Genomic DNA, 23,226 nt, shown 5'->3' on the forward strand with positions numbered 1-23,226 from the left:
AGCAACCTACAATCTGTTGAGCCCTTTGCACAGCATGGTTCTGCGCAGTAGCCATTTTTGTCTTTCTTTCCTCTTAGTTCTGTGTCCTCTGTTCAGGATAATTCCAAATAGGTTACGCTCTCCTTTTCCTAGAATATCCCCAAATGTGAATGCCTAGGTCAGTCGTACAGATAACTTGGTACTCAAAAACAATATCCTTCAATGTCTTGTGTCATTTAGTCTAATGTCTTGTTAATTTTTTTTTACATACTACATCCAGAAACACATTTTCAAAAAGGAAACTAAAATGTCTTTATTATTCCTACAGAATTTTCTAAAGTTTGCACTAGAACATAATGTTATTCTTTTCCTAAAGAATTCCAAAAGACAAGACTGTTTTGTAAAAATACAGTTGACTTTAGCAAACAGACACTCATGTCTGTAAAATATGCTACGCATAACTGGTCAAAGACAACAGCATACATTGAAATGCGAGGTTTTCTTCCCCTGTGAGTCGCTGTCACCCCCTTCTCTCACCACTGCAGAGCAGACAGTCATCTCTGCCTTGAGAATCCTGGCTCCAGCAGTCACTAGTCATGGCCCTTGCCTCTTCTGCCCTCCTGCACTCACTCCTCCCTCTCTTCCTCCCTTTGTCCTCTTCTTCCTTCCCTTTTCCCCCTCCTCCAGCTCCTTTGTCTCTCGCCTTCTCTCTTGTCTCTCATCTGATGCTAGATGATTACTTTTCCTCTTTGGTACTTTGTTTGAAACCTTTAAACATATCAGTTCTCAGCCTTATGGCTAAGACAAAATGTTTTCATCTCAAAATGTAACTTTATCCTGTCATTTCTAATCACTTCCAGACTTGCCTGCTCTTATCTTACCCACTCATGACCTTGGACTGACAGTCATCCTAACCTAGTCTATATTCTTATGTCATCATAGGTATGGATTATGTTATTCCTTCAAGTATTTATTTGATCCAAACTATTGTTATTTGTCTCAGCCTCCATCTTCTCCTTCAAACCATCATTCTTTTAACATTGCATAAACAGTTAAACACAGCCTGCTAAAATCACCACCCATTGTGAATTACAACACAAATTAACATCTCAGTCTAACCTGTAAGATGCTTTGTTTGCTCTACTACAGTAACTGTGAAGAGCATCTTCGAAGGGATAAAGGCCTTGAAGGACTTGTAACCACCTCAGCCTGGCCACCAGGTGGCAGTGAAGTACTGCACCTTAGACCAACACCCTGGAGGCCATTAGCTTGATTCAATGCAGTGTCTGAGAGCTACAGTCTTCTCATAACTTAACAAGACAATAATACTTTTCTCCCCAGAAAAGTGACTGTGCCTCATATACATCAGGTTTGCCTCTTACTAAGGCCTCACATGGGGACCAGATATTTGGGGAAAGTTTGTAGCAGATTATTCTAACCAAAGAATGTTCTAGCAAATGGCATGTTTCTAAGTAATTTTAAAATTGTTCCTTTAATGCTGTGAAGTTCCTTTTAGTTTTAGGCTCTTGTTAACAAGTTTAGCAAGTTAATTCCAAGATATAGACGTGAGTAAACTGTTTCTCATACATTTTCCAAATATAATTCAAGAATGACAGGGGTCTGCGCTTATTTAAATAGAAAAGAACACCCATTGTTACTAAAATAACATACAGGCAACAACAACCCCCCCACAGTGGTTAATCTTTTAACTTAAAATTTATTTATATAACATTTTGATAGCTTATAAATAGATACAATTCTATGGAACAGTATGATGTTCTGAGAACTATATTTTGTGGTGAAATATTTGGAATTTCCTCTCGTATGTTTCGAAGGAAGATAACTAAATTATGCTGCTGTGCAACTGATTTCAGAAACTTACTATTTTCCATTAAAACTAAAATTCCTGTCTCCTGACTAACTTATGCTCCCTCCAAACTCCCACCTACATATTCCTGTCTCCTTCTGTGAGGTCGACCTGCTTGGATGCCACATGTGAGATCTGGCAGCTTTAGTTTGTCTTTACCTAGGCAATCTCATTCATTTTTCTAGCTTTTTTTCATGATGTTGCCAAAGACAGAATTTCCTTTTTAGGAAAAAACAATCTCCATTGCTTAGTGCTTTCTTATCCATTGGTGAGCAAGCTCTGAGTTCTATCTCCTGTTCGTCCCTTGGGACTAACGTTACAGCAACAGGACTATTCCTATCTTCGTAAACACACAGCATATTTATTAATGCATAGAAATTACACATTCGGTGTACATATGCATTTGTATTAATCCATTCTTAGTAAAATACTGTAATTGTCATTGTATTATGTCTGGAACCCTTGAGATCTTCTTTCTAATCTGGTGTACATATGCATTTGTATTAATCCATTCTTAGTAAAATACTGTAATTGTCATTGTATTATGTCTGGAACCCTTGAGATCTTCTTTCTAATCTGGTGTACATATGCATTTGTATTAATCCATTCTTAGTAAAATACTGTAATTGTCATTGTATGATGTCTGGAACCCTTGAGATCTTCTTTCTAATCTGGCTTTGTCACCTGTGTTTTTTGGCTCCTATTCAAAAATATCATGTCAATAACATAGAGCTTTTTTCTGTGACTATCTATGTTCACAGGTTCATGTTCCATCAGTTACTCTTTAATCTATTTTTATATAAGGCGGGAGAATATTTTCCTCCCATCTAGCATTGCATCTGCTAAGCAGCCTTTCCACCCTCTGATAATCCTCAGTTTCCATGAAATCAGCTTTTTGTGCGTGTCAGCTCTACACGGGAATGAGATCATGTAGTATTTTTTCTACGTCTGAATTCTTTCAGTTAATGTATTGAGTTTGGGGTCAATTGGCATATTAAATGATGATATCTTGTTTCTATGACTGCTATTCGGACTTGTATCTGCTTTCTTCCTCCACCCACCCTGCTGATGGTAACTAGGACATTGTTTCTCTGGCTCTAAATACTTGACATTTTCTCTTTGTATCATTCATATGTCAGACTATGGAATGTTGTCCTTCTGTGTATGGCTTTTATCACTGGCACACAACTCTTCCAAACCTATTCATGATGTAGCGATTGGTAAGATCTCTCGTTATCATTTTATTTCTATCATAGGTTACTTGTGTTGTTTGATGGACACTTAGAGTGCTTTCATAACTTGGATTTTTTTTTAAGTTACAGTAAACATGGGAGTGTGTAACTTGAAGAGTTGGCGATTTCATATTCTTTGAGAGCATGCCCAGAAGCAGACCAGGAGCCACGCAGCATGACTCAAATCCAAAGCAAGTCAAGCAAACTCAGAGTGACTTGCTATTTTTGTGTGGCAAGAATACCTAAAATCTATCCATTTAACAATAATATACAATACAATGAAACTCATAGACAAATCCAATCTGCCAATATTGAATTATGAAGGACTAAACAAGTTTAAACAGTCAACCAAAGAGTTAAATTAGAAATTAAGGTTCCCCAACAGGAAAAGCCCACAAAGAGTTCATTTTGAATGAACGCAGAGGACAGGTGGAGAGAGGGCTCAGTGGCTTGAAGCCCTTGCTGCTCTGCAAGGAACTGGCTTTGGTTCCCAGCACCCATGCGAGTGGTCACGGTTATCTGTAATCCCTGTTCAGAGAGGTTACCACCCTCTCCTGGTTCCTTGACTATCAGAATCTCAAACACTCATGCACACAATGAAAGCAAATAAAGAAGTAAGTAAGTAAATAAATAATGAAGTCAGTAAAGTTTCAGATTGTAAAATCAACATAGAAAATTTAGGTGCAAAAATAATGCCCTTTAAAAGTCAAATCTGGATAGACAGACAGACAGACAGACAGACAGACAGACAAAATATTTAAAATAAACTTAACCTAGGTGGGATAGTAATCTCTGCATTGACAATTGTCATTTGAGTGAGCTTTGGGGGACCATGTCATTTTCTCCATTGGTGCAGGACCCCTCATTTGACTTTGCTTTGGTGAATAACATGCCACCTACATTTGGATAAAAAGCTCTGGTGAAGCTCAGTGGGTCACACAAGAAGAAAACAAGAAATCAGGAAGACACATTGTTGGGACAAAGGGCTTCAGTTACAGAGGGAAGAAGATGAGAAAGAAATAGGCAAAGCAAATAAAATTTGCTAGATAAATGTATAAAGCTGTTGAACAATAAAAAAATAACTAGGAAAAATTAAAAGAGTAAAATAAATAGAAAGATTCACCATATTTATGGGACACAAAATTATGTTAAAATGTCCAATCATATAATCCAATGTAAAGATGAATTACAATTTTTTTAAAAAATCCCTATAACATCCTTCACAGAACTATAGAAAAATGAAACTAAAATTTGGAAGCACAAAAGACTCTGATGAGTCTGAGAAATTCTAAGAAAGAAGAGAAGAGTAATTCTTTGATTGTAAGTTATATTACAAAGCTATATTATCAAACAGTATTCTCCTGGCATAAAATTTATGAGGTCAAAGGAACAGACAGAGAGACCAGAACCAAAAGGACACAGTGGAAATTACAGCCTTTTCTCTGAGCTGTCAAAGCTTGGTTTACTCCAGCAAAAAAAAAAAAAAAAAGTCAAACAGAGCCTTATTTTAAACTCCATGCTAGCATCCTTTCAAAAAAGTTATATTCTTAATTTCTTTATTTTGTAATCTCTTAGATGAACATCTCATTATGGTCATCAGAATTTTTCAAACGTAGTCACGTAATTATTGTTCCTTATCTAGAGCTGTTTCTAAGAAAATTATGCCTTAAAAATGGTTGTTACATTTAGAGATATCAATTTAATATAACATTAATTATGATGACTTTATTTCTGGCTCTTTCTGTTTGTGTGCATGTGTGAATGTGTGTGTGTGTGTGTGTGTGTGTGTGTGTGTGTTTGTGTGTGTGCTATATGCACACATGTGCATGGACGATGGTTCATGAACCTGCATGCATGTGTGGAGGACAGTGGTTGATGTCAGATCTCTCTTGAACCTGGAAAAAACAAATTGGCTGGATTGAATAGCCAGCCAATCCCCAGGACTTCCCAATCTTTTTCTACCAGTGCTGGGTTTGCTGGTCCTTTCTGCCACACTCTGGCTTTTTATTTGAGTACTGGATAGCTGAACTCAGGTTCTCATGCTTGTACACCAAACGTTTTGTAGACTGTGTCATATACCCCAAATCGGATCACTATCATCATCACCATCATCATCGTCATCATCATCACCATCAATCATCATCACAATAGTAACAACATTAATAATAAATAAAGTATATGGAGTAGTAGCCACTGCAAATATCACAGGTAAAGTGTATATATGTGCATATGATTAAGAGAGAACTGTCAACTTCTCTTTATGATGCAACATTTGTTTGAAAAATAGTCCTAATGGAATCTTTGCACTGCCATGGGGAGTACCTTGCTCAATTTCCTCAGCTTGCTGAACATTATCCAGCAGAAGGAATGGGACATGGACAAACAAGTCTGTCAACAGCATGCACTCTGTATTGTAAGAGCAGCTTCTATGAGTACACACTTACTCAACATCAATGTTCCAATGGAAATCAGGGCATGTTATCACCATGACTAAGTTTTAAGAGAGGAAAATCCCATATTGCAGAATAACATCTGAACCTGAAGCAAAACCTTTGTCTCTTTGTCAGTCACATCCCCATAGACCTCGTCGTTGCAAAAGGACTCGTGACTAAGAGAAGAAATCACTGCCTGGGACGGAGAAGACTTTCTGCTCCACCTCACTAGCACACCTGAAACTATTTGATTAGGTAACTGATTCTTTGTCTTCCACATAGGACTGTAAATTCTTTGCTTGCTGATCACTTGTGAACTTGGTGTCCATTGGGCTGATTCCTGTAGGTGTTTTATATGCATTTATTAAGTAGTTTATAAGCTTGAGAGCCAATGATTGTATTACACAAAGAACTGTGATCCTGTTCCAGCGCCTTATTCACAGATGCACATTTGTTGAGAATTCAATTCATCCTGCTGAGCATTCGTTCACCTGTAAAATGACATGCTGCTTTATCAACATTGCACATAATTTTAACATTAAGGATTAGTATCACAAGTGCAGTTTTCAAAGAACATACTCAAGGAAAGAGGTGAGGGACAGCTCACAAAGCGGCAAGAAGCCAAGTGAGCTCACCACTTCCTCCCCTTTCCATGAGAGCTCAAAGCATGATTGAAAACTGAGACAAAACTCCTCTTTGAGATGTTAAATCCAAAGCTTTATTCTGTGATAACTGAGCACTAAATCTGTTGTTTAAAAAATCCCCAAATAAAAAAATAAATAAGAAAAAAGATTTAAAATTTTCCAAAGAAAAGGACAAGTACTTCAAAAAAACATTTAATAAACAGCAGCATAATCTCTGTTACTACAAAAGCATGAGAACTACTCAAAAGCTATATTAAAATTAAAAAATATTATATTAAAAATAAAATATAAAATAATACACACCAAAGGACAGGGTAATCCTGTGATCTTCAGCATTAATTGCAGAGCTGGGGTCAAGTCAGAAAACATTTAGAACCCATATTCTCAAACACATTTCCTATTTAAATGAGACTTGAAAACCAATCCTAAAAGTTCTATAGTCGCCTCCTATCTAGTTATGTACTATTTCTATGTAAAATCTTTCTTCTTTTCTAACAAAGATTTTTTTCTTTTTATAGTAGGAAGAAGAAACATTGGCTGGGCTTGGCAGATTATACCTGCAAACCAAATACTCGGGCATCAAAGGCAGGAGGATGGCCTGATTTAAGGTCAATTTAGGCTAAATACTGAATTATAAGTCAGCCTGAGCTACATACAGCATAAAACTATCTAAAAATCAATAAAATAAAATGCAACTAGGTGTTATGGAACACACCTATCCCAGTACTTGAAGGTAGAGACAGGAGAATCAGGAGTTCAAGGCCAGCCTCAGAAAATTAGATATCAGTCTGAAATATAAAACACTCATGCTGAAAAAAAATCCCAAATAGATTATAGAGTAAAATAAAGAAAAAAATGTCAAGCCAATGACTATCAATTCTATTTTAAAAAATTAGTAAAGAAAGAGAAATGAAGCCAAAATAATCATAGGAAAGAAAATAAATATCAAAAGGGAAAATAAATAAAATAAAAACCAAGAAAGCACAAAGGAAAAATGTGATTCTAAACATTAAGTAAAAGCAAATCACTACAATTAGTAAAACTGACACACCTTAATCTCATCAATCAGAAACAATACAAAGATATAAAGCACTAATAAGAGTGGCAGAAGCAGCAAATTCAACCCTTTCCACACCTTTCCGTTTATTATTGGACTGAAACCTCTAGTCAGAGCAGGAAGACAAGAAATGAGAAAAAAGAAAAAAGAGAAAAAATATTATTTAAAAAAGGATAGTGCTGTAGGACAATGGTCCATATTCTGCCAATTATATATTAAATAAATGATGACTTTTTCTAGTTCCATCCATTTGCTTATAAATTTCTTGTTGTTTTTGTTTTGTTTGTTTGATTTTTTGAAAAAAAAAAAAACTCTGAGTAGTACCCCATTGTGTAAATGTACCACATTTTCTTAATCCATACTTCAGTTGAGGGGCATCTAGATTGTTTTCAGGTTCTTGCTATTACAAATATTGCTGCTATGTACATAGTTGAGTAAATGCCCCTGTAGTTGAAGTATGTTTATCCTTTGGGTATATGGCCAAGAGTAATATTGCTGGGTCTTGAGGTAGATTAATTCCCAATTTGCTGAGAAACTGCAATACGGATTTCCAAAGTGACTGTGCAAATTTGCACTTCCAATAGCAATAGAGGAGTGTTCCTCTTACTCTACATCTTCTCCAGCATATTTTTTTTGTGTTTTTGATCTTAGCCATTTTAACTGGTATATGATGGTATCTCACAATTGTTTTAGTTTGTTTTTTCCTAATGGCAAAGGATGTTGAGCATTTCCTTATGTGTCTTTTGGCCATTTGAGATTCCTCTGTTGAGAATTCTCTGTTTAGATTTGTACCACATTTTTGGATTATTTAATATTTTGATATCTAGTTTCTGGAGTACTGTGTATATTTTGGAGATCCGCCCTTGATGTCCAGGCAGTCAGATGTCTCTGCCATTTCTACAGTTTTTGAAGTTGCTTACAATGCACTTCCTGTTTACTTAGGTAGTATTATTATGTCCTTCTTGGCCCTTGATGGAGTTGAAGAATAAATAATTATAATTGTAGTTTTCCTTAGTTGTGATAAAAGATGAAATTAACTGTAATTCTTGCTTGGTTTTGTTATATGAAGTTCTACTATGTTAAAGTTAAAACCTTCCTTTTTATTTGAGCAGAAAAGGGGAGATGATGTGGGAAGTCTTTCTGTATATGCGTTGCTTTTATTGCTTAATAAATAAAGAAGCTGCTTTGGCCTGTGATAGGACAGAGTAAAGCTAGGCAGGAAAACTAAACTGAATGCTAGGAGAATAGAGGTGGAATCAGTGAGAAGCTATGTAGCTGTCCTAGGAGACAGATGCCTTCACTGGAGCCCACCTGATACTTGTTATTATTACATTTTGTATCAGGCTTAGAACTCCTTTATTTAAACAAAAGGGGGGAGGTGCTGTGGGAACTTCTTCAGCCAGTAGCCTTTAAGATGCCAGCCCACTTGCACATGGCCTTTTTTTGTTTTTTTGGGTTTTTTTTTTGTTTGTTTTGTTTTCTTTTGGTTTTTCGAGACAGGGTTTCTCTGCAGCTTTAGAGCCTGTCCTGGAGCTAGCTCTTGTAGACCAGGCTGGTCTCAAACTCACAGAGATCCGCCTGCCTCTGCCTCACGAGTGCTGGGATTAAAGGCGTGCACCACCACCGCCCGGCTGCACATGGCCTTTTATACTATAAATGCCTATATAAAGTATGCATTTGTGCTCTCTCCTGGCTTTTGGATTCAGTACCTGTTCCTTGTTAGACCAGAGGACTGTGGTCTGTGAGTCTACCACTAAATAAATAACTCTTTATTATACTCAATTCTGAGCTGGTATGGGATTATTTTATAGCATTCATCATCATCTGGTGCCCAACATTTGATGTGGGAAGTTCTTCTGTATATATGTTGCTTTAATTGGTGGATGAATAAAGAAGCTGCTTTGGCCTGTGATAGGGCAGGGTAGAGCTAGACAGGAAAACTTAACTAAATGCTGGGAGAAAAAAGGCAGCATCAGTGGGAAAAGGTAGCTGCCAGAGGAGAAAGATACTAGAACTTTGCCCAGTAAAATACAACCACATGGTGATACACAGATTAATAGAAATGGGTTAATTTAAGATATAAGAGCTAGTTAGCAATATGTTTAAGCTCTTGGCCAAGTAGTGTTTTAAATAATATAGTTTCTGTATAATTATTTTGGGGCTGCATGGCCAGTAACAAATAAGTGGCCTTCTGACTGCAAGCCCACTGAATGTTACTGAAGATTTTTCCCCATTCTGTACCTTGCTGTTTTGTCTTTTTGACTGTGTCCTTTGCCTTAAAGAAGTTTCTCAGTTTTAGGAGGTGCCATTTTTTGTCGATCTCAGTATCTATGCTTCTGGTGATATATTTAGGAAAAGGTCTCCTGTGCTAATGAGTTCAAGGCAACTTCCCACTTTCTCTTCTATGAGGCTCAATGGTGCTGGGTTTATGTTGAAGTGTTTGATCCATTTGGACTTGAGTTTTGTGTATGATGATAGATATGGATCTATTTGCATTCTTCTACATGTCAACACCCAGGTAGGCCAGCACCATTTGTTGAAGATGCTTCCTTTTTTCCATTGTAAAATTTTAACTTCTTTGTCAAAAATCAAGTGTTTATAGGTGTGTGTATTAGGATCAGGGTCTTCTATTTGATTCCATTGGTCCATCTGTCTGTTGTTATGCCAATAACAAGCTGTTTTTATTACTATTTCTCTATAGTAGAGCTGGAAGTCAGGGATGGTGATTCCTCTGGAAGTTCCTTTATTGTACAGGATTGTTTTGGCTATCCTGGGTTTGTTTTTTTTTTTTTGTATTTTGTTTGTTTGTTTGTTTGTTTTTTCATATGAAGTTGAGTATTTTTCTGCTGTGGGATAATGTTCATGTACATTGCAAAGATTTGTCATTTCTATTGGTTTAATAAAATGCTTCCAGACAGGAAGTATAGGCAGGGCAACCAGACCAGGAGAACGCTGGGAAGAGGAAAGGCAGAGAGATTTTCATTATTCAGAAGCAGAGGAAGATGAGAATGAATGCCTTACCGAGAAAAAGTAGCAAATCACATGGCTAAACATAAACAAGAATTATGGACTAATTTAGTAGTAGTAAGAGCTAGTTAATATTATGCCTGAGCTAATAGGCCAAAGAGTTTAAAATTAATATGAGCCTCTGTGTGTTTCTTTGGGTTTGAATGGTTATGTGACCAGGCAATACAGAAACTTCTGTCTACATTTTTCTTTAAAGGTCTGTGAAGAATTGTGCTGGGATTCTGATGGTGATTACATTGAATCTGTAGATTGTTTTTGTTAAGATTGCCACTTTTACTATGTTGATCCCACCTATCCAAGAGCATTAGAAATATTTCCATTTTCTGATATCTTCTTCAATTTCTTTCTTCAAAGATTTGATGTTCTTGTCATATAGTTCTTTCACTTGTTTAGTTAGAGTTACCCCTAAGATATTTTATGTTGTGTGTGACTATAGTGAAGGGTGATGTTTCTCTGATTTCTTTCTCAGCCTATTTATCATCTGGATATAGGAGGGCTACTGATTTTTTTTAATTGATCTTGTATCCTGCCACATCACTAAAGGTGTTTATCAGCTGTAGCAGTTCCCTGGTAAAACTTTTGGGTCACTTATGCAAACTATCTTATCATCAGCAAATAGTCAGACCCGGAGCTGCCTGCCAGGGGTACAGGGGTCCGGGATGTCTCAAAGGAGCCAAGGCTTGGTACCAGCCCAGGGGCTTCAGTTTGCAGGGTCTGCATGGCCCAGGGATTGGTGAGGATGGAGAGAGACTCTGGGTTCTGCATCTGCTGCAGAAACACAGGGGGCTGCAGGCGGAGCTGCTTCTGAAGCTGTGGATTCCCCCCAAACAGCGGGACATTCATCGTCATCTGAGCAGCAAAGTCAGGGATCTGGATGAGTGTCTGTATCATGCTGCGCATGTAAGGGGCTGAGATCACAATCTGCATCACCTGGGAGTTTTCAGAAATCTGCTGGAGGAACGCCTGCATTTCTGGGCTGTAGAACATCCCTGACCCCAGGCTAGCCGCATTGATCCCAAAGAGGTTCGAGACTATCGGGTGCACTTGGCTGGTCCCCGATCTTCTGGTGCCCTCCCCACCGGACCCGGGGGGCCAGGAAGGTGGGGGACGAGGAGCTTCAGGGGTTAGGGAGGGGCTCTCGATTCTCAGTCCGAAGAGGCTGGGAAGAAGTGCTGTGGGAGTTCCCGGCCAGGGAAGAGAAGGTATTGTTGCCAAACTGTTCCCGAGCAGCTGTGAGCATGGGCTCCTGGATGTCTGTGTACATGCGGCGGAGGGCATTATACCCTCTAGGGACGCTTTCCAAGTTGCTGAGGGCCCGGTCCTGGTTCCTCATCATTTCTTGCATCATGGCTGGGTTCCGAGCAAGCTCCATTGCCTGCCTCATGAGCTCAGGGTTGTTGAGCATGTGGCTGATCTCAGGGTTCCTCTCCATCAGCTCTTGCATCTGGGGGTTAGCCATGATCATGTGGCGCACCAGGTAAGGGTTTGACATCATATCCTGGACCAAGGGGTTCTCCATGATCTGTGACAGCATCTCAGGGTTGGACATGAGCTGTCTCTGCATCTGTTGCCGTAGCTCCATGAAGTTGGCAGAACCCAGGCCCAGACTGCTTAGGCCAAGGATGCCCCCAAAGCCAGAGAGAATCGATGCAGTAGCGCTTCAGAGGGTCCTCCTCCATTGCCAGAATCTGAAGTGGCACTGCCGGAGCCACAGGGCTGGACGGGGGCAGCAGGGGAGGCAGGTGTGGTGGAGGGTGCAGAGGCAGAGGCAGAGTCAGAAGGTGATGGGGGAGAAGCAGGCGTGGCTGCTGGATCTTGAGCCATCGGAGGGGTCTTGATGGCTAAATGGACTGTGAGCCCATCCTTGATCCCATGCAGGTTCAGTGTATCTCCATCCTTGAGGATCTTGCCTGCGAGATCAGGACCAGCTGATCCTGCTGAGCCTTAAACCTCCGGGAGATTTCCTCCTTGAACTCCTTGACCGAAGCTCTATCGCAGATCACAATCTCCTCCTTGTCCTTGGGGGTCTTGATGGTGACCCGAACCTGGGGCCTCATCTCTGCCTGGTTCAGCTCCGCCATGCTGCCGCCCGCCTGCCCGGCTCCTCCTCCTGACCCACCCGGCCCGGCCCCGTTTTATTTTTTATCACATATTCCCTCCTTTTATGTGTACCATTCATTGTCTTATATAAAGTTAAATTTCTATTCAGTAAAAGTAAATGATCAGCAGTTTATGTAAAACATTAACAATTTTATTCCTTTCATACATTACATCATGACTGCAGTTTCCCCTACCTCCCCTGTCCCCACAATTCACTTCTCCTCTGTTTCCCTTCAGAAACATAGAACAGGCCTCCCAGATATATTAACCAAACATACCATAACATGTTACAAGAAGACTAGGCACAAACCCTTATATCAAGGCTAGACTAGGCAACCCACTTGGTGGAAACAGGACCCAAGCACAACCAAAAGTGTAGGGGGACCTTTCTGTCCTGCAAGCTGTTCCCAAGTAACCACACAAAGGCTTAATATTAACTATAGGTGCTCTCAACCAATAGCTCAGGCTGTTGTTATCTAAATCTTACATTTTCAATTAACCCATTTTTTCTTTACTTTGCCATATGGCATGCTACCTTTTCTAAATATTGTGGCTCATCCATGTTGCTCCTCTCTTCGTGTGTTCACTACTCCTCTGACTCACCCTTCTTTTTCTCAGCATCTTCTCTGCCCCACAATCTTGCCTAGCTATTTACCAATCAGCTTTTTATTAACAATGTGAGCAACACATATTTCACAGTGTACAGAAAGAATATTCCACAGCACAAAAGAGTAAGAAACATGCCCCCATTCCCACTGTTCTTGTCCCAAAGAACACCAAGCTACACAATCATAAAGTATATACAGAGGTCTTAGCTCAGATCCATACAGGGTCTGTGTTTGTTGTTTCAGTCTCTGTATGCCTGCCTTTATGAGCCCTGCTTAGTTGATTCTGTGGGCCATGTTCTTTTGGTCTCCTGGATTCCTCTGACTCCTACAATTCTTCATCCTTCTTAACTCTGCCTAGTGTTTAGTTGTGGGTCTCTGAATCTTATCCCATCAATTGTGGATGATGTTTCTCAGATATTGTCTTAAAAATATCGAAAACATAAAATGTTGTAGACCTATCTGTCAGAGACCAGCCACAACAAAAATACCTCTCGCCAGGGTAAAGGCGTTTGGATTTAGACATAGAGTAAAGAATATGAAGGCGTGAATAAAAATAATAAAATGGAGAACCATATAGGAGAGTATCGGGAGGGAATTCCAGTGAGTATTAAAAATCCACCTGTGTTTAATTTCCAACTGCTTAAAATACCCCTAATCAAAAAAGGTAGTAGTAAGACAAAAGACTGCATTAACATGATACAAAGAGATGAACATACCAATTGAAAGTCATAGGCTGTTGCTCTCATGAGGGTCTCTGTCTCTATCTCCATCTGTCGCCAGATGAAGATTCTATGGTGATATTCAAGATAATCATCAGTGTAATAGTGGGGCAAAGCCAGTTCAGGCACCCTCTGCTCTGCTGCCCAAGAACGTAGCTGGGGACATCCCCATGGACACCTGGGATCCCCTCTAGAGCCAAGTCTCTTGCCAACCCTAAAATGGCTCCCTTAATGTAGATATCTTCTTCCCTGCTCCTATATCCACCCGTCCTCCATCTCCACCCTCCCACTCCAGCAAAATCTCTCTAGTCTTTCCTTTCTCCCTTCTCTCTCCTTCCCTCAACCCCACTGCCCTTACCCCTACCCCCATGCTCCCAACTTTTGTCTGGCAATCTTGTTTGCTTCCAATTTCCAGGAGGATCTGTATGTTTTTCTTTGGGTTCACCTTGCTATTTAGCTTCTCTAGGATTACAAACTATAGGCTCAATGTCCTTTGTTTATGGCTAAGGTCCACTAATGAGTGAGTACATGCTATATTCATCTTTTTGGGTCTGGGTTATCTCACTCAGGATTGTGTTTTCTATTTCCGTCCATTTGCATGCAAAATTCAAAATGTCATTATTTTTTACCGCTGAGTAGTACTTTAATGTGTATATATTCCACACTTTCTTTATCCATTCTTCCATTGAGGGACATCTAGGTTGTTTCCAGGTTCTGGCAATTACAAATAATGCTGCTATGAAGATAGTTGAACAAATGCTTTTGTAGTATGGTTGGGCATCTCTTGGGTATATTCCCAAGAGTGGTATTGCGGGATCCTGAGGTAGATTGATTCCCAATTTCCTGAGAAACCACCATACTGATTTCCAAAGTGGTTGCACAAGTTTGCATTCCCACCAGCAATGGATGAGTGTTTCCGTTACTCCACATCCTCTCCAGCATAGGCTATCATTGGTGTTTTTGATTTTAGCCATTCTGACAGGTGTAATATGGTATCTCAAAGGTTTTTTGATTTGCATTTCCCTGATCACTAAGGAGGTTGATCATGACCTTAGGTGTCTTTTGGCCATTTGAACTTCTTCTGTTGAGAATTCTCTTTTCAGTTTAGTACCCATTTTTTAATTGGGTTAATTTGAATTTTCATGCCCAGTTTCTTGAGTTCTTTATATATTTTGGAGATCAGACCTTTGTCTGATGCGGGGTTGGTGAAGATCTTCTCCCATTCAGTAGGATGCCTTTTTGTCTTAATGACAGTGTCCTTTGCTTTACAGAAGTTTCTCAGTTTCAGGAGGTCCCATTTATTCACTGTTGCTCTTGTTGTCTGTGCTACTGGGGTTATACGTAGAAGGTAGTCTCCTGTGCTCATGTGTTGCAATCTACTTCCCACTTTCTCTTCTATCAGGTTCAGTGTGGTCGGATTTATCCTGCCCTCTCTTAAGGAGGGAGGAGGAGGGAGAAGGGTGAGAGGGGGAACTGGAGGTAAATGAGAGGAGGAGAGGAAGTATAAATTTTTGAATGGAAAAACAAATTTAAAAAAGAAGTTCAAAAAAACTATAGTTGTATAGACTACATTCTTGTTATGTCTTTTTCACCTAACTTGGTGAAGTGCTGTAAATAAATGTTTAATAAAAATATAATTAAATTAAATTTTTAAAAAAGTCTCAGGCTACATTCATAGTTAAACAGTTTGTTGCTAGAACAAAAAGAAGTGACGCTTATATCCTAGACAAAACATTCTGTGGGCAAACCACTCTCCTGGGTTTTTTTAAAATTTTATATCCATAAAATAACTGGAGCCTTACACTCTTGTTTACGTTAGGAACAAACTACTTCTCTATTTCTGGAGAACAAGGTTTGGCTATTAGTCACACCTGTAGACAATAATCTTGAGAGAGCAGAACTCTTTGATCTACATCTAGGTGGGACCTTTGTTTGAGGCAGAAGCACAATAACCTTGAAGGAACTAGAGGTGAGTTCTAACTCTCTGACCTTTGATCAACGTGGAAATAGGCTCACATTTTTAGGCCTATACACATACCTGTTGAAAACTGTGCATGTCCTATATATTTAAAATAAGTTATAGTGAAGCTAATGGTATAACTAAATGAGAACATATTCCTTTATTTGTGGGGTAAGAGTATTCATTGTTCAAAATATCATTTTTCCATTTTTATTTTTGCAGTCAATGCAGTCTGAGGTGATATCCCAGTACTATTGCTTTTAGAAGTCAACAATCTGTTGAAACATGCACATAGAATTATAAGGGTTCTAGAGTAGTCTAAACAGCATTGATTAAAAAGAAGGTTTAAAGTATTTGACAATTTTTAGAACTAATTACAAATCCATAGTAACTGATAAGGTGTGGATCTATAATCAAGATAATTATGTAGAACAAAAAGGCAGAGAGTCTAACAATAGATCCATGCAATAAAAGCTTTGCTTTTTAAAAACAAAATATGTAAAAGTAAATCAGTTAAGTAAAGGTAATCTTCAATACATGTTGGAACAAATTATATGCATACTAGTTTAAATAATGAATTTAAATTCACAACTAAATTCTAAAACTATAAAATTTTAATAGAAATACAAAGCAGAACTTGTGTTTATCTTGGACATAATGCCATCTAAAGTTAAGAAGAAAAGAACTATCAACTGACCAAAAATACACAACAGTTTTGAATAGATGCTCCAGACAAAAAGTTTACACATATAGCAAGGCCCTGAAACCTACAGAGATGAGTCTCAAAACTGTTTTGCTAAGGGAAAGAAGCCAGACAACAAAGAGTCCATCCTATGTCACTCTACTTACAAAAGTTCTTAAAAGCTCAAACTTGGAGTCACAGAAAGTGAATTAATGGTGGCTTGAGGGTTACAGAACATGAAAAATGACAAATATATTAATTTTGCTGCTGTTGCTTTAAAGGGTGTAAAAAGTTTCAAACTTTTCAGATTGTACATTTGAATTATGCATAGCTTTGTCATCGGATCAATTCTGTCACCACGAAGCTACTGAGATTATCCTTTACAGACTAACTACCAGCTCTAGCCTGAAGACCTTGGTTTCTCCACTTTGCCTTCTCAAGACCAAATCCATGCTGCCAGCATCGTGTGGACTCTGTTTCAGTTTTCCTTTCGGACTCGGTTGAGTACCTAACATGAATTTCTTCTCTAGTTTAAGCAGCTGCCATGGTAGAAAATGTCCAGTACTTCAGAGAGAAAAGGCATATATGGCATAATCAGAATGTTTAGATGATTTCTTTGTCGAGTCCTGAAGGTCCTTGAGAGAGCAAACTAAGTCACTCTGAAGCAGCAGTTCTCAACATGGGTAGTTCCATCTCCAAAGGGAAGAGCCTAAAACCGTAGGATAACACAGATATTTACATTATGACTCATAACAGTCACAAAATTATGGTTATGAAGTAGCAACAAAAATAATTTTGTGGTTGATGGGGGGGGGGGGTCAGCAACATGAGGAACTGTCTTAAAATGTCCCAGCATTAGGAAGGTTTGGCATCACTTGCCTGAAGTTTTAAAGGTCTTGGTAGTTCTAAGCTTGGATTTTTCCTTCCCTTAATATATATTCTGACAGCAACCTAGTTGGTGGTTGAGGTCTTAGCAAAGTTATGAAGCATTATGCTTTCAACCCCAGAAAACACTGGTCCTCCACATTTTTTTAAGAATCTGATTGAGAAGCTATACAGTATATGAAGCTGGCTGATACTTTCAACACTTGAACGAATGTCCACCATCAAGATCTACCATTCACTGGATATGAATGTCCTGATTTTCCAAGTCACTGCAGAACCTCAGTGCTGGTAAACATTTCACCCACTAAGCTGAAAAAGCAGCCCCTTTCCTCCAGCTTCGGGCAATATTGTCATTCTTCTTATTTAATTTCTCACCAACAATCTTATCAAAAATTACAGGCTTTCTACTAAAAGTTTTTTCTCAAAACCTTCCTAGTTCTGCCCACAATTTAGTTCTATTTACTAATACTGCCTTGGAAGCCAACTCTAAATTATTTTTCTTTTTTTTTACTTAATATTCTTGGTATTTTAAGAATTTCATACATGAATATGGTATTTACATTGTTTTAACCCTTCTCTACCAGTTCCAATTCTCCTATGCCTCCCACCCCTCTCAAATTTGTGATCTTTATTTATTACCCACATACACTTATATTTTATCTTTTTATTTGTATATACATCAGATCCTACTGGCTTTTACAAGCATTCATAAAACCTGTTGAGTCTATTTAGTATTGTTCATAGGTGCGTGTGTTTAGGGCTCACCCCTTGGAATTAGGAAGCTCATTCCTGGGATGCTGGCGGGAACCTGATTCTCCCTGCTCAGCAGCCATTGCTTGACTGTAGCTGTTTGTCTAAGAGCTCCCATTTGTTGTGAAATAAAACATGTTTCGGTCAAAAAGGTTCTTGGTCCTCCGGCCTTGATTAATTGTGGGATTCATTTTACAATATGCTTTACTTTGGGGTACATGGGAAATTAAATCAGAATCTGGCAGTTAGACCTTGTAAAATGTACTTCAGTTGAACAAGGAAAAATATAAACGGGCAAAAGTTTATGAAGAGACAAATCAAGTTTACTCAGGAGTCTCCTTCTTTGAGCGTCAATGTTTGGAAGGAAACAGAGCTGAGGCTGGGTCAGGTCCAAGTTGGAAGGAAACAGGAGCTAAGCTGGGTCAGGTGGAAGTGTGCGGGTCAGAGGAAAGCCTTGACTTTCAAGCTGAAGCTCATTAGCGTCACTGCCTGTCCTCTGTCAAGCCAGAAAGAGGCGCATCCACTAACTCTTCCCTGACCAGCATGGATAGGCTTGGGAGAATATTTGTATGCAAAACATAATGGGATTTTTAAAATCCTATATATGAAATTCTTGCAGTATCTTTTTTTTTCTTTTTTTCTTTTTTAGGCAAAACCTTGTTACAAGTTGTTTGAACTAAATCACATGACATGGGCTGTACCGCTTCCCCGAGACTTTAAAAACCTTTGGCAAACTTTCCCCTCCTCACAAGGCTGTGTCTTAGCCAGCGTTTAAGAGGCTTCCTTTGATAGCTATAATTAAGCTTCAAAGGGACTGGGCAAAGCCAGCCATTTAAATGGGCTGTTTCCTTTTTTTTCCACCTTGTTACTTCGGTGCAGTTTGCTCTCGTTTGTCCTCATCACACTTTCCAAAGGCTGACTCAGTGTTATGATTCAGGGTGGCAGGTCAGAGTGCCAGCAAGAGTTCTCAATGCGATCAGCTGACAAGGGGTCCCTCGTTTTACTGTGGGCCAGTGTCCACTCTGTGAATGGCCTCGCATGCCGACTCTATTTGGTCCTGGCTAGTGTCAGCTTGTTTATTATTGTTGCTGAGTACTCTACATTCCAGTCAAATGAACCATTTGATGTTAGTGTAACCCCTTGTCTTTGCACAGCTGCATGCCTCCCCATGGTTCTAGCCCTTGCTTGTTAGTCCTCCTCTTCCGGGTGGGCCAGCATCTCCACCTACCCCAGTCTCATTTTGCCACAGAACCCTTAGGTCTTTCAAGAATGACAGTTGTGTGACTGTGTCTTTTGCTTATTTATTAACTGGACCTTCTCTCTGGACACCATTTTAGCAAAAAATAATTAGTTCTTTATGTTTGCGTAGCATCATGAAAAATATATTTTCTGAAATGTATCACTTTCTGTTGGTGTGCGTTGTCTATACCTGATTTGCTAATCTTGAGATCCTTAGGTACAGGATAAGTCAATATTATAAGTAAAACATTCAAGATATGTGCAAATTGGTGTGAGGATTTTGAAGAGCAGAACGCAGACCAATCTATAAAAGCCACTTAGTCTTCAAAGAGCAGTGTATAAGATTAGGAGTGTTTTAGATAACTTCATCAAAAGATTAACAAATTGATACATATTAAAAGACAACATTGATGGTCATATGTCATCTTGGTAAATTGTTAGAGTTTAAAAGAAAAATAATATAATTTATAATTTACTGTCAAGTCATTATAAGATTATCTTGTAAATGAAGCTATCAAACATGATGCATCCAGTAAATAGCATCAAAACAATTCAGAATTCACCTCCATAGATCCCAGTGACAAAAGTTCTAGAAAGGGGGAAGCCATGAGAGCAGAACCAACCACATCCTCCTGACCTCCTCTACCCTCCCACATGGACTTATCAAAACTTACGGCAAAAAAATATTTGTAACATGTAATCAACACCATCTGAGCCATTTTACGTGTATGGCACAGTTCATTGTCCTTGTAGGTATTGTAGGGTCATGTGAGCAGCCATTGCTATGATGGGTCCCTGGGGACGCTTTCACACAGTTTTCCCTGAAAACTGCAATTACATTCCATCAAGCCACACTGCTCTTTATTCAAGGTCTAATATCTAATATCTGAGCACATGCTTCTTGAGTATTGTAAGTATTTCTTAAAAATGAAACCATTCCATGCCTTTTTTGTGTCTCTTGTGGGCATGTGTGCGTATGGGGGAGGGTGGGAATATATATAATACATCTTTCTTACCTACTCATCTATTGAAGGACACTTGACTTTCTTCTATGCTTAGTTATTGTAACTCAATCTACCATAAGTGGTGGTTCTATAAATATCTTGTGGTGAGATTCTCTTTTTAAATCTTTGAGTGTGCCCCCAGAAACCCGCCTAGATGATTTTATAGCTTAGGGTGCCATTGCCTTCACTCTTTTGAATAATTTCTTTAATTAATTTTATTCAAAGCTCAAAAATAAGACTCTATGTCGAGTTCAAAAAGACTTCTTTGTACTGAGACCTCCCAAAAATGAAAAAAGCAAACTTAAAAATCTATCAATGTAAGTCAGAAAATGAGCCATAAGGGAGAAAAGGGGAGAGAATTCCCCACATTGAAAAGCCTGCTTCGGGAGGGAAGCGAGAAAAACTGTAGAGCTCAATAAAAATCAATAAAAAAGAAAAATAAAAGAAAAACCTGCTTTCTGTCTTCATTCAGGTCTCTTACAAAGGATTTGGTTGCCTCAGAAGTTTGTTCTTTGGGGTTTCATTCTTTACTCCATTAATGACTGGATTAATTGACCCAGAGTTCCTATCATTTATTGTTCCTATAATTTATCACCTCATCTATCTTTATTCATTAACAGTTATATCATGGGAGTCCTTATCTAATGTCTTGCAGAAGGCCAAGCCCATTATGTAACTATTATATTATACAGATCTACTGATCTAGTTACCACATAAAAAAAGAAATTACTTTTACTTACTGTTTTTTATAAATCTAAAGATTGTAAAATCCCTTTGTTAAGTTTATTATGTTTCTAAGCCTAACCTTGAATACATTCTTAATTAATGCCAAATTAATTAATCCAGAAATACTTGGATTTAAAAATCAGAAATTTAAGTATCCATTGATATTGAAATATATATATATAAACTTCTAAAAATAAATTAGTAGCGCAGAAGTAGGGTATCTGGATAGCATGCAGAAGTTCTTGGTTTCAGTAGCTGATGTGTCAAAAATAAATATTTAAGTAAATGATTAGATGATAGATTAGATGATAGATAGATAGATAGATAGATAGATAGATAGATAGATAGATAGATGATAGATAGACACACTGAGAGAGATGATAGATAGATGCTGTGAGGTTTTTTATGGTAATAGAGCACATACTCAACCTTTCAAGATAGACAAGGGCTTAAGAAAATGGAAGTGATAGGCTGCATGAACTAGACACAGGGAGAACTGTCATCTGAAAGTACGGACATTGCAAAAAGCTGACCTTCAATTTTGACTTTGGTTGCCTACATACTCAAGCATGATAATCAGAGAAAATTAGGGGGGAAATGTCAAATTCAATATCTTTATGCAATCTGTAACAAATAAGGCAAGCAAATGGAACCAAAGCAGATTTAGAAGAGGCAGACTCGCCTGACCGCCAGCTGACTTTTGCTAAAGCAGTTAAGGTCTCCAATACTTTCAGGAATGCTTATATCTTATTTGTTGAGTTTTTTAAAAATATTATGTTTTTTTAAAGTCATGGTCTGCTGTTTTAAAACAAGGTCTTACTCTGTAGCATTAGCTGTCTTGGTACACGCTATGAGACAAATCTGGCCTCCCACTTCCAGAGATCTGTTTGCTTCCGACTCCCAAGTGCTGAACTAAGGGCACGTTCCTCTTCCTCCACAACTGGCCCATTTTGTAGACAAATTAAGATCTATTAAGCCAGTGTTAGGTCTCATGATACCAATATAGAATATTTGCCTTTGAAAATAATTGTTCTAAAGAAAGTATTGCAATGTCGACTTAGTTTAGTATGTAGAATTTAATCATGTATTGATTAAAGAATATCATAGGCAGTTGGTTTAATACTAGGCCTATGACCTATCCAAGAACAGGTTGTTGGCACCTATAAGTGTACTAGCTATTGGTTCCAATTTGTTGAGAGGTCCTCAAATCCAACCAAAATGTGGTTAATTCCCCGGATGTTCATGCCACTGTTGTATCAATATCTTGCCGGGCCTGTCATTTAGCTTACAATGTTTACAGCTAAATAAGAATGATGAGCACTTTTCTCCTCTGATAGCATGACTAGCGCATCCCAGGACCATGAAAGCTAGCCATGAGCAATGAAGCTTTCAGACAGTAACAGTTTGATTTCTCCATGTTCTATGACTCAGGTATGTGGTATCTTCAGCAATGGGGACTTACCATCAATTCTGGAGAGTAACCAAGAGCAATGGGAATAGTAAACATGATTTGGGGAATCTTAGAGACCCCACTGGCCAACAACTCAATAGAGGTTACCTTTTACTGCCATTGGACATTTTATCTATGGTCCTGCAGTGTCTAGTTGTAACATTCCCTATTATAGAATAATTCCATTTTGATTCCTTTTCTCCATGTCTAGGTTTATAGTTTGGGAAATTTCTGCACAGAAGTTTTATATGACTTTTTTAGAAGGTTCTTAGTGTTGTTTACCCCTCTGTGTTTTCTTTTTTGTACTCTGCTTTCAAACCACCCTCCCACTTTTCCTGTTCCGTTTTATATCACTTACCACTTTATATGACTGTGTTCTACCTTTGTTCCCTTGAGTCCTACCCTATAGTCTCTTACTAGTTTCCTAACCTCTGTGGGTACTCCAAATGAAGCACACATATCTAAATAGTCAAGGCTTACATCCACAAATAAGAGAAAATATGTATTTGTATTTCTGAGCTGGGGTTACCTCACTTACAATGACTATTTCCATCTCCATTTCTTTACATATAAAGTTCATAATACATAGTGTTTTTCTTCATAGATTAAAAATATTCCATTATGTAAATGTACCAGATTTTTATTATCCATTCATCCATTCCTGGGCATCTAGGCTGTTTCATTTACTAGCTATTTTAAATAGAGTAACAATGAACATGAAAAAGGAAGTGTCTCTATAATGGGACATAGAGTCTTTTGGGTATATCCTGAGAAATGGCATAGCTTGATCAACTGCTTGATCTATTTCTAACTCTTTAAAGGACCACCACACTGATTTTCCCAGAAGCTGCATGAGTTTATGAGC

General features: G+C 38.5%; 1 pseudogene; it reads right to left on the minus strand.

Moving 5' to 3' along the window:
* Window positions 1-10,835: 10,835 nt before the first annotated feature.
* Window positions 10,836-12,319, minus strand: LOC119815345 (annotated as a pseudogene).
* Between the last annotated feature and the right edge of the window lie 10,907 nt (window positions 12,320-23,226).

Source organism: Arvicola amphibius, chromosome 5 (genome assembly GCF_903992535.2).
Source record: "Arvicola amphibius chromosome 5, mArvAmp1.2, whole genome shotgun sequence".
Classification (NCBI taxonomy): domain Eukaryota; kingdom Metazoa; phylum Chordata; class Mammalia; order Rodentia; family Cricetidae; genus Arvicola; species Arvicola amphibius.